We start from the raw sequence: 10,743 nt of genomic DNA, 5'->3' as shown, positions 1-10,743 counted from the left end.
GTAAGCTGGTAGGGGGAATGTGGAGGGCCCCTCTGCTAGAACACCACTCCCACTGGAGAGCATGAGTTGGGATAGGGGCAGACCGGACCAGACAGAACCTACAACACATGTGAGCCAGATCAGGGAATAGCCAGGCTTGGTTGACTGTCCCTACCGGTGCAAATAAAAATCAGAATGGGTGATGGTTGGTTGGGCTTTGCCACAGCATCAGCTGGCAGATGCTGGCACTAGGAGCTAATTCTGTCAAGTTAAACTGCAGAACCACCTTGAAAGTGCATGATCCAGGAGTGGGCCCAGCAAGGAAATAATGAGCACCTCCCTCTTGGGTTATCACTCCCACTGGAGAGAATGAAAACCAGGACTGGTGGAGACCTGGCTAGACAGAACGGCACAAAACAGCATGTGCATGGGCTGGATAGTGGCTTGGTTGGGCATTGAACTAGGCTTCAATGCTCATTGACATGTAGGAGAGCTGAATGGGATGTGGGACAGACTGGACAAGTCTGCAGCACAAGCAAGCAGGGGAACCACGGGAGGGGGCGGACCTGGTGGGGGTTATTGCGAGTTGCTCTGACTAGGCTGCAGTTCCCACTGGTTTGTGTGAGGGCTGAGTGTGTGCTGGGCAGAATCAGGCTGGACTGCAACAGTCACTGGTTCGTGTGGAAGACAGGGCTGGAGACAGAACTGACCCAGCGATTGCAATCACCAGCTCTTTGGGATGACAGACTGTGCCAGACCTTGTAGTAGCAAAGCACACACAAGAATCCGGCCTGGGATCACCTCAAAGTTTCTTTGGGGAATCTCCCCAATCGAACTGCCGGGCTCAGAACCCCAACCATGAAGAGAAGAGCAGATTTCACGGTCTGACCAAGGAGTGCACGGGCCAAAGCTGAGCTTCCTCAGAGGCTCAGAAGGAGCAGAGGACAGCATATCCAAGTGCACATGGAGGATATGGTGGTCCATCAGAGCCTGTGGCAGACACTTGGTACCACAACAGAGAACAGAGGACAGAGCAAATCAATCAACTATCCCAGCCATGTGTTGGCAGTGAAAAATCTAGGCAAATGGAGACTTTAAAGTGGACTATGTCAACCAGTGGATTTTGCAGTGATTTCATCATGCTTAGAATGGTGAGAATGGCAGCAATTCAGAACTGTTGAATTATCAAAACCACTTGAGCAGGACCCTCAGAGCATGCCCCACACTGGGGACCTGTGATAGGTGGGAGGCTGGGTGGGGCTTCTACCTTTATCTCCCTCTTTACCCCAGATACAGGTGGGGGGGGGAGCAATAATGTGGAAACCCACTTTCCTGTAGGCCTTGACCCTTTGTGCCCTAATCAACTATGTAAAGATTGTCAAAATAAAGCAGTTTAAAAAAAAAGATAATAGGATCCAGGGCAGTAGCCTAGTGGCTAAAGTCCTCGCCTTGCATGCTCCAGGATCCTATATGAGCACCGGTTCTAATCCAGCAGCCCCGCTTCCCATCCAGCTCCCTGCTTGTGGCCTGGGAAGGCAGTTGAGGATGGCCTGAGGTGTTGGGACCCTGCACCAGCATGGGAGACCCCAAAGAGGCTCAGGACTCCTGACTTCAGATCGGCTCAGCTTTGGCTGTTGCGGCCACTTGGGGAGTGAATCAATGAACAGATCTTTCTCTCTGTCTCTCCTCCTCTCTGTTTATCTGACTTTCCAATAAATATAAATAAATCTTTAAGAAAAGATAATAAATATTTTGTAACACATTAAGATATTATAATTAATATAAATCCAAATTTAATTCTGAAATTTGGAAGATCAAAAAAAAGACGGCAAATATATTGAGTTTGGGGTTATTTTCAGTTACAAATTTCAACATTTGCTTCCAAGATATAAAATATAACTTAATTGCTACTAATTTTTTTTTACTACTTTGGGGAGAATATTTGCTTCTGGAATTTGTGATAATAGCCATTATTTATGTTCTGGGAAAATTTTGTTCTACAAAAAGTTTTGAAAATGCTACAGGATAAGTGCTATTTAAGAAGTTTTGATTGCTTTGAATAGTAGAAAGTATTGTGTGATAATATAATAACAAAATGTGAAATTTGTTGAAGGTATCAGATGATGCATAAATTGACATTATTTAAAAATAGACAAATCTTTTTTAACTTTAAGATTTTTAATAAGTTACCTCAGTGCATGAAAAAAAAAAAGAAATGAAACAGGGAAAATTGAAAAATGGGAGAGATGTGTATAGATTCAACTTTGCGAATCTACGCATTCCAGGTAAAGCAGAAAGCCTGACTGCAGAGACGGGCACACCCAGGCATTCCAAAGCGAGGTGCAGGCATCCAACCAGCATGTTACACGCTGTACCCAAAGGTTCTCCCCCAATCATAGCTTCTACATTTTATTGATGAAAACATTGATTGAGTCAAATGACAAAGAAGTCAGGAAACATTTCCTTTGTGCAATGTTGAAATAACAGTAACCAAATACAAGTATGCAACGCTTCCCCGACTGAGAAACACCTATGTAAGGTAAGAAGCTATTTATTAAGATTTTTAATTGTTTCAGGCACTTATTTTCACAAAATATTTTCTACAAGTGACAATACAGAGCACTGTGATGCTCGCTGTCCATCCCTTTGTTTCCCTGCTCATTCCCAAAGACTAATCACATAATGAGACCCCGGAGAGAGGAGGAAGAAAAAGGAGTGAATACAGAAGCCCTGCATTCACCTCCACCAAAAATATCAGAGCAATGACCAGGGGTCTAGAAGACTGAAGGAAAATGTCAACAATATGAAACAATACCTACGGATGCTCAGAAATCCAGCATGAAATGAGCAAAGAATAAATGTGTTGCAGCTGTTTCTCTTGCTTCTTTTCTAGCTGGGGGAGGTAGTTAAATGCTCTAAGATTTCTACCATCATTGCTTGTATTTAAAAATAATGAGAGGGCTCAGAGTGATAGCCTAGTGGCTTAATCCTCACCTTGCATGTGCTCCAGTCCTATATGGATGCCAGTTCATGTCCCCGCTGCTCCACTTCCCATCCAGCTCCCTACTTGTGGCCTGGGAAAGCAGCGGAGGACAGCCAAGTCCTTAAGAGCCTACACCCGCATCAGAGACCCGGAAGAAACTCCTGGCTCCTGTTCTTGGATCAGCTCAGCTCTGGTCCTTGCAGCTACTTGGGGAATGAATCATTGGATGGACAAACTCTCTGTATTTCCTTCTCTCTGTAAATCTGACTTACCAATAAAAACAAATAGATCTTTAAAAAATAAGGAGAAGTAGTACCTTAGGATCTAAAGTTGATTCTTCAGTTTCATCTTCTACTCCTAAGGTAGAAAATATATCTATAATAGGTAGTCACAGATCCACTAATAATAATTATTATTGTAAGTTACACAGTAACTCAACAACACTGATACAACATTTAACTTTCATTCCATAGCATTCAAACAGAGTATTTTACAAAACAGGTGTAACTGGAAGTCATTCTACAGGCAAAGAAAAACAAATATCATGTTTTATATGTGTAAAGTAATGCAATGAGAGTATAAAATTCAGTGGATGCTATATCATTTAGTATATAGCTGTATTATTTGCAACGAATTATGCCAACATAACCTTTCGCTCACTCTATTAGCATTGTCATGAATGTTGAATTTCATCATATGAAGATTCCTTTTTCATCAGAATTTGCTTTTTTCTATGTTTATATATATATACATACATATATAATGTACATAAAAGGTAAATCTCTGTTTAAAAGGCGTTATATCAAGTTTTGATCAATATGGACTCACCACCGTTATTTTCGCTCTGGACTCTGTGAGCACAATCTGTTCCATCTTTATTTGGTTGCTCTTTTGGAATATTTTGAGGAACAGCAGACTCATTTTCTCCCTTTACACTTACTGGTTTTGATGAGTTCTCCTATAAAAAGATAAAACACACCTCATGATTACAAGCTTAACTTTCTGATTTATAAAGCTATCACGGCATGGCAATCGGAAAAGAAGAAAATAATGTAACATGAAAGAATACTTGAAAATACTAATAGGAACTATTATGATTATATGCTGTATTCGACCATCGTTCCCCAGGATGCTGATCCTCCTTTGTAGAGTTCATGGATTTTTGCGTGTATGCCACTGTAATAATTTGAGGACAAATCATAGGAGAGGGGTGTAGTGAGAAGGGAGAGGGAGGGATAGCTGGTCTGCTGTGCTTAGAAATATGTACTGTAGAAAAATAATCAAATACCTATTTTTTTAAAAAGAAAAAAAAAACACAAACTCAGCAAACATATTCACTCAGTGTTCCCCCGTGGTACACACTCACTAAGACATTTACTGTTTTAATCATACAATAGCACTATCCTAAAGAAAGATGGCAGTGCTTACAGAAGGCGCACATCACACTATTTCCACGTGGGAATAGACCAATAACAAACGAAACAAATTAATTTAATAACACAGCATTTTACCTTGACAAACAAGGTGACGCCTTCATCACGAACCGTGGCCAACTGATGATCAAAACCGTGTTTTTCTGAAAACCTTGAGAGCAAGAATACATTAAAATGGTAAAAATTTTTCCATTAAACAATCTACTGAAAGCTCAGTTGTATTTCTAATAAATGTTAGCTTTCAAATAATGAAAGCTTGGCATTTGTTCTAGAAAAACACTCAATTGCCTATTTTGGCCTACACTTAATAGGTCATACTGAAATTATCGTTGAGGAAAATACATTCCATAAGAATATGTGAAAGGTAATGCTCTTGTAATACCTGAGAGGAGCTAGACTTCTCAAGATGTTCACCATGAGCGTACAAGTTAAAATCCAATCATCAGTGTCACTTTTGTTGCCCGAATGAAGCAAACATCACTATTTCTAATAGAGTAGAAAGATGCATGGTTCCTTACACCATAGCCTACCTTTTATAGTCAATTTTCTATAATGTCAAAAAAAAAGGCAATCTTCATTCTTCAACATGGAAATTACTTACTAAGAAAGCCCTGTTGGCTTCCCTATACCCTAAAAAATATCAAGAATCACTAAAAACAGTTTATTTTTTTTTTAAGATTTATTTGTTTTTATTGGAAGGTCAGATCCACAGAGAGAAGGAGAGAGAAAAAGATCCTCCATCTGCTGGTTCACTTCCTGAGTGACCGCAATGCCCAGAGCGAGCTGAATCTGAAGCCAAGCAGCCAGAAGCTTCCTCCTGGTCTCCCACACAGGTATAGGGTCCCAAGGCTTTAGGCTGTTGCTTGACTGCTTCTCCAGGCCATAAGCAGGGAGCTGGATGGGAAGTGGATTAACCAGAACAAAAACCTGCACCCATATGGGATCACATACAAGGAGAGGACTTTAGCCACTAGGCTACTATGCCAGGCCCCTTAGAACCATTTTAAACCTTTGAATGTAAAGGTATAAAAAAAAAGCCAATGAGTAAATACGGAGATTTTAATGAAAAAATATGCTTTTCCAGACATTAAAAGGTTAGTTGTAGAAGCTAGCACAGTGACTTAGCAAGTTAATCCAACTCCTTGCTGATGGCCTAGGAAAGCAACAGGGGATGATCCAGGGCCTTGGGGCCCTGTGCCCATATGGGAGACCTAAAAGAAGCTCCTGGCTCCTGGCTCCTGCCAGCCCAGGCTGTTGTGGCTGTTTTGGGAGTTAATTAGCAAGTAGAATCTCTCTATCTCTTACTGTGTGTGTGTGTGTGTAACTGAATTTCAAGTAAACTAAATGTATTTTTAAAAGTTAGATATACTAAAGTCCGGTGCTTTCCCCCAAAAAACTCATTGCACTTTCCTAACTCCAGTACACATACAATAGCAAGTTCTTAAATCCCATTATATGTGTTCATACGCACAGTAGATATACTACTGGAAAAACAAGAGCCAAGGCACGCATACTTCTGTCCGTACTGCCCTAGCTTCCTTCCTACAACTCTTCTACCTCAAATACCTGTTCCGTATAGGTCAATGGCAGTGATGTGGTTTGAATAATTGGATATCAACAAAGAGTCCCAAAGTCTTATTTTATGTATTAACATTTGGTTAAGGATTAAGGATGCAATCGATTAAGGATGCAAACAATAGAACTTTGACGCACAGACGGCAGGTCTAGTAAGGGAAGTTCATTAGGTCAGGGAAGCTTGTACTCTGACGGAAGTTCTCCTAACTGCGTTGAGAAGTGCTTCTCTTCCGTGTCTGTGCTTCCTGCCTCAGTGTGGCATCTCCCTCACCACCTAGTCTTAGACGGTGAACCTCAAGGTATATGCCAATATAAATCCACTTCCTGTGCCATAGTTATATAGTTACATAGAGTGAAAAAAAATTGGAGTAGAGCCGTAAAAATACTGGATTTCAAATAGATGAAAATGTCTCAGTAACTGTAGCTATCATATATGCAAATTAAAAAACATAATGACATTATTCCTTGTAGAATGTCAATCTTAAAAAATAAAATTCCAGGGCCCGGCGCGGTGGCGCAAGTGGTTAAAGGTCCTCGCCTTGCACGCCCGGGATCCCATATGGGCGCCGGTTCTAATCCCGGCAGCCCCGCTTCCCTTCCAGCTCCCTGCTTGTGGCCTGGGAAAGCAGTCGAGGACAGCCCAAAGCTTTGGGACCCTGCACCCGTGTGGAAGACCTGGAAGAGGCTCCTGGCTTCGGATTAGCATAGTATCGGCCATTGCGCTCACTTGGGGAGTGAATCATCGGACGGAAGATCTTCCTCTCTGTCTCTCCTCTCTGTATATCCGCCTTTCCAATGAAAAAATAATAAAAATAAATCTTTTAAAAAAAAATAAATAAATAAAATAAAATTCCAAATGCTGTGAGGAAGTGAGATACAACAACTCACGCATTGTTGGTGGCAATTTAGTACAACCATATGGAAAACAGTATGAAAATCTATTTAAAAATCATGTATAGACTTGCCATACTATACAGTTAGTGTCATTACTGTGTAGTTGAGATATAAAATCATCGCATCAAATAGATTACACATTAATTGCAGCATCATTCATAAGAGCCAATATATAGAATCAAATTGTTCATCATGGGATGGACTTTTTTTTATCTATGTAAAGTAATATATACATATGTAGGCATATGTGTTTATATATGCACATATATAACAGAATAACATATTTAGCTTTCATACATGTTTATATATACTAAATGCACATAAAAATAATGAAATATTATCAGATATAAAAGAATGGAATCCTTATAATTTGTAGCTAAATTAAGGTGATGGAAATGGAGGACTAGATATGAAATAAATCAGATACAGAAAGACAAATACTGCATCTTCTGCCTTGTGTGTGGGAGCTAAAAATAATGAGCAAACAACTCAGTAGGAAAGCACCATTGTATTCAGAAGAGAAGATGAGCAGTGGGAGGCATATAGGGAGTTCAGAGTTAAAGACAACAGATTGTTAGGTGTGGCTCATTATTTTGACAAATATATAAATATGGTGTGCTAATAAAATAAAGTAATAAATTCAAATCTTCTGGTCTCCTTTATAAAACTCTTATTCTTGCATACTCCAGGGTTGTTTTCCCTCAACCCTGACTATCTCCAGTTCATTCTGTGCATATCTTCTTCAATTAGATCCATCTTTTAATTCCTTACTCTTCTAGTAGGCATGCAAGACCCATTTCCTCTTAATAATTAAAATATTCACCCACAACAGAGTAATAAAAGCAGTGTGTTGATCCTATAACTCAGGAACTTATGTTTAAAATCCCATTTCTGCCACTTACTGGATCAAGACAAATCACATTAATATCTTTTTATTAGTATAAAGTAAATAGACTACATAGGTACAGTTCTTTTCAATTTTTACTATTTTTATTTAATTTGAAAGGCAGAGTTTGAGAAAGTGAGAGAGATGTCTTCCATCTGGTTCACGTCTCAAATGGTTGCTATAGCCAAGGCTTGCCCAGTCCACAGTCAGGAAGCAGATCGTTCCCTCTGGGTCCTCCATGTGAAAGCATTTGGACTATGCTACATTGATTCCCCAGACACATTAGCAGAGGGATGGATCAAAAGTGGAAAGCCAGGACTAGAACCACCACCAGCTTGGACTACTGGAAGCAGCAGCATCTTAACCTGCTATGCCACAATGCCAGCCTCACAGATACAGTTCCAAGAAACATTTTAGATCCCCCATCTGAACAACTACTTTATTAGGGTTTTAAGCATAAGCTTAACTATCAAAGAGTATTTTGATTATTTTTGAAGATTCCTTAAAAATCTGAAATTGTATGTACTTTTTACTGTCTCTAGAAAAATGGAGACTAGGTAGATTAAAAATGGAACCAAAAAAATTAAGAAAAGCAGTAAATACAAGGAAAAAGGGAATATCATGGAAGAATAAAACAACTCTTGCAAAATATGAAAACAATAAGGAGTTAAGGCAGTGGTTACTGTCCTAAGGAATCAATTACACTGAAAAATTATCAAGTAGAGATATCAGAACTATCTTCTAAATAGGTGCTAAATACAATTAATGTTTTGTAGAAATATTCGGATGGGTGATGAAATTAGCACTTGTTTAATCCTGCTCATGAGCTGCGGTCCTCTGGCCACAGCTACTCCGAAAATCATTGATGGTGAAAACAAATCAAATACGTAAGGGGATCCCTAGGAGTAACCAAGTTTCATAGGAATTCTACAAAGCACAGTTAGCATACAATCCTGTTTAACTTTCTTCTTGCTTTTGAATATCCCACAGCTCTTTATTTTTACAATATAAACTTCAGACTTGTGTAAAATGCCTTGGAGTAGGAACTGGCCCACAGCACTAATGGCTCTGCTGTGCTTATGATACTGGAAAGTTCTCCTAACTCTACCAACCCTCATTTACAGAGATGCCTTCATTCTTTCTCACTATAAACTAGACATCTGCGTTTATCAATATAGGAGTAAAACATTTTGGGTAGCTTATAGATATATTTGTAAGAAAATAATAATATTTCTGGACCTGGCATGGTGGCCTAGCAGCTGAAGTCCTTGCCTTGAAAGCGCTGGCATACCATATGGGCGCCGGTTCTAATCCCAGCAGCTCCACTTCCCATCCAGCTCCCTGCCTGTGGCCTGGGAAAGCAGTTGAGGACGGTCCAAAGCCTTGGGACCCTGCACCCGTGTGGGAGACCTGGAAGAACTCCTGGATCCTGTGGATCGGTGCAGCTCCGGCCGTTGCGGACACTTGGGGAGTGAATCATTGGACAGAAGATCTTCCTCTCTGTCTCTCCTCCTTTCTGTATATATCTGACTTTACAAAAACAAAATAGATCTTTTTAAAAAGAGAAAATAATGATACTTCCCTCCTTCCTTTATTTATTTTTTTGATTTTGTGGTAACATATTTCTTACTTAATTTACAGAGGCTTAATGCTCCAATAAACAAAGATCTCATTCAATAAAAACTGAATTAAAAAAACCTTTGTTCATCAGGAATATAAACAATGGGTATAAGCAATAATCAAGTCAAAAGATGACAATTTCAGTCATATACACTAATTTTTGTGCTCTTTATATTAGTTACCATGTATCAAAGACAGCCTATGATAATTTTTGATACTGGATTATTTCACTAAGGCTTATGTGCATCCATTTTGTTGTAAAAAGAATTTCATTATTTTATGACTTAGTTTTGATCATGTATATATGCCACATTATCTTTATCTGTCAACATCTTACTGAAGTCTTGGTTGATTCCATATTTTAGATATTGTGAACTGAGCTCCAATAAAGTTGGTGGTAATAAGTTCAGAAACTTACCTGAATTGGATCTGTACCTTTCACTGTTGCACAAATCTCTTTCAATATATTTTAATAGGCAGAAATTACATATGAAAGTAAATCCAGCTGATGGCCAGTGACGTTTAAGCATAGAGTCATAAGGCAGTTAATGCAAATCCTTGCAGCATAATTTTTAAGTAGTAAGGAACTGTTCACAATTAGTAAGGAATTGTCTATGTTTTACCACATCTATTACAAAATTGTTTGCACAACTACTAAAAAGACATTAGGTTACAATATCATTCTGCCCCAGAGTATAAGACGCAATATTTTCTTTATATCCATTAACAAATAATTTTTGAAACATAAATCTTACCTGGTTGTATTCTCTTTAGAACTCCCACCATCTGTTAAAGAAAAATAAAATGTACCTTAATGTAATAATGATATGTCAACGCATAATATGCTGATACTTAGTTTTAAAAAAAACTACACTTTGGAGACAGGATCTACTACTGAATATAGTAATAATGTAGAATGCCAAAATGTAACACGTGATGCTTTGGTATAAACCTGCACCTTTGAAGGCAGGAGTTTGGCACAGAAGTTAAGGTACCTCCCAGGATGCCTATACTCCCTATTGGAGTAGTTGGGTTTGAATCTTAGGTTTGCATCTAAGTAGGGCTTCCTGCTGATGCACACCCCAGGAGACAGGACATGATGATTCAGATAATTTGGTCCCAGCCACACAACTAAGCCCAGCTTGACTGGTAGGGTTCCAGCTTTGGTCTTGTCCAGCCCCAGATGTTGCAGCATTTATGGAATAAAGAGGGGAAGATTTATCTCTTCTGGAAATCTCTATATTTGTCTCTATATTCCAAAGAAATTTTGTATGTAGAAAATTCTAAAGAGGAAAAAAAATCATACATTTGGTATCATACTTCCAAATTATAGCATAAGGCTAATGACACTACTGGTAGACAGTTACCACATA

This window comes from Ochotona curzoniae, unplaced genomic scaffold, assembly GCF_017591425.1.
Source record: "Ochotona curzoniae isolate NIBS_2020 unplaced genomic scaffold, NIBS_Ocur_1.0 contig_4797, whole genome shotgun sequence".
In the NCBI taxonomy this organism is placed as follows: domain Eukaryota; kingdom Metazoa; phylum Chordata; class Mammalia; order Lagomorpha; family Ochotonidae; genus Ochotona; species Ochotona curzoniae.
Note: the sequence above shows the minus strand (reverse complement) of the source record.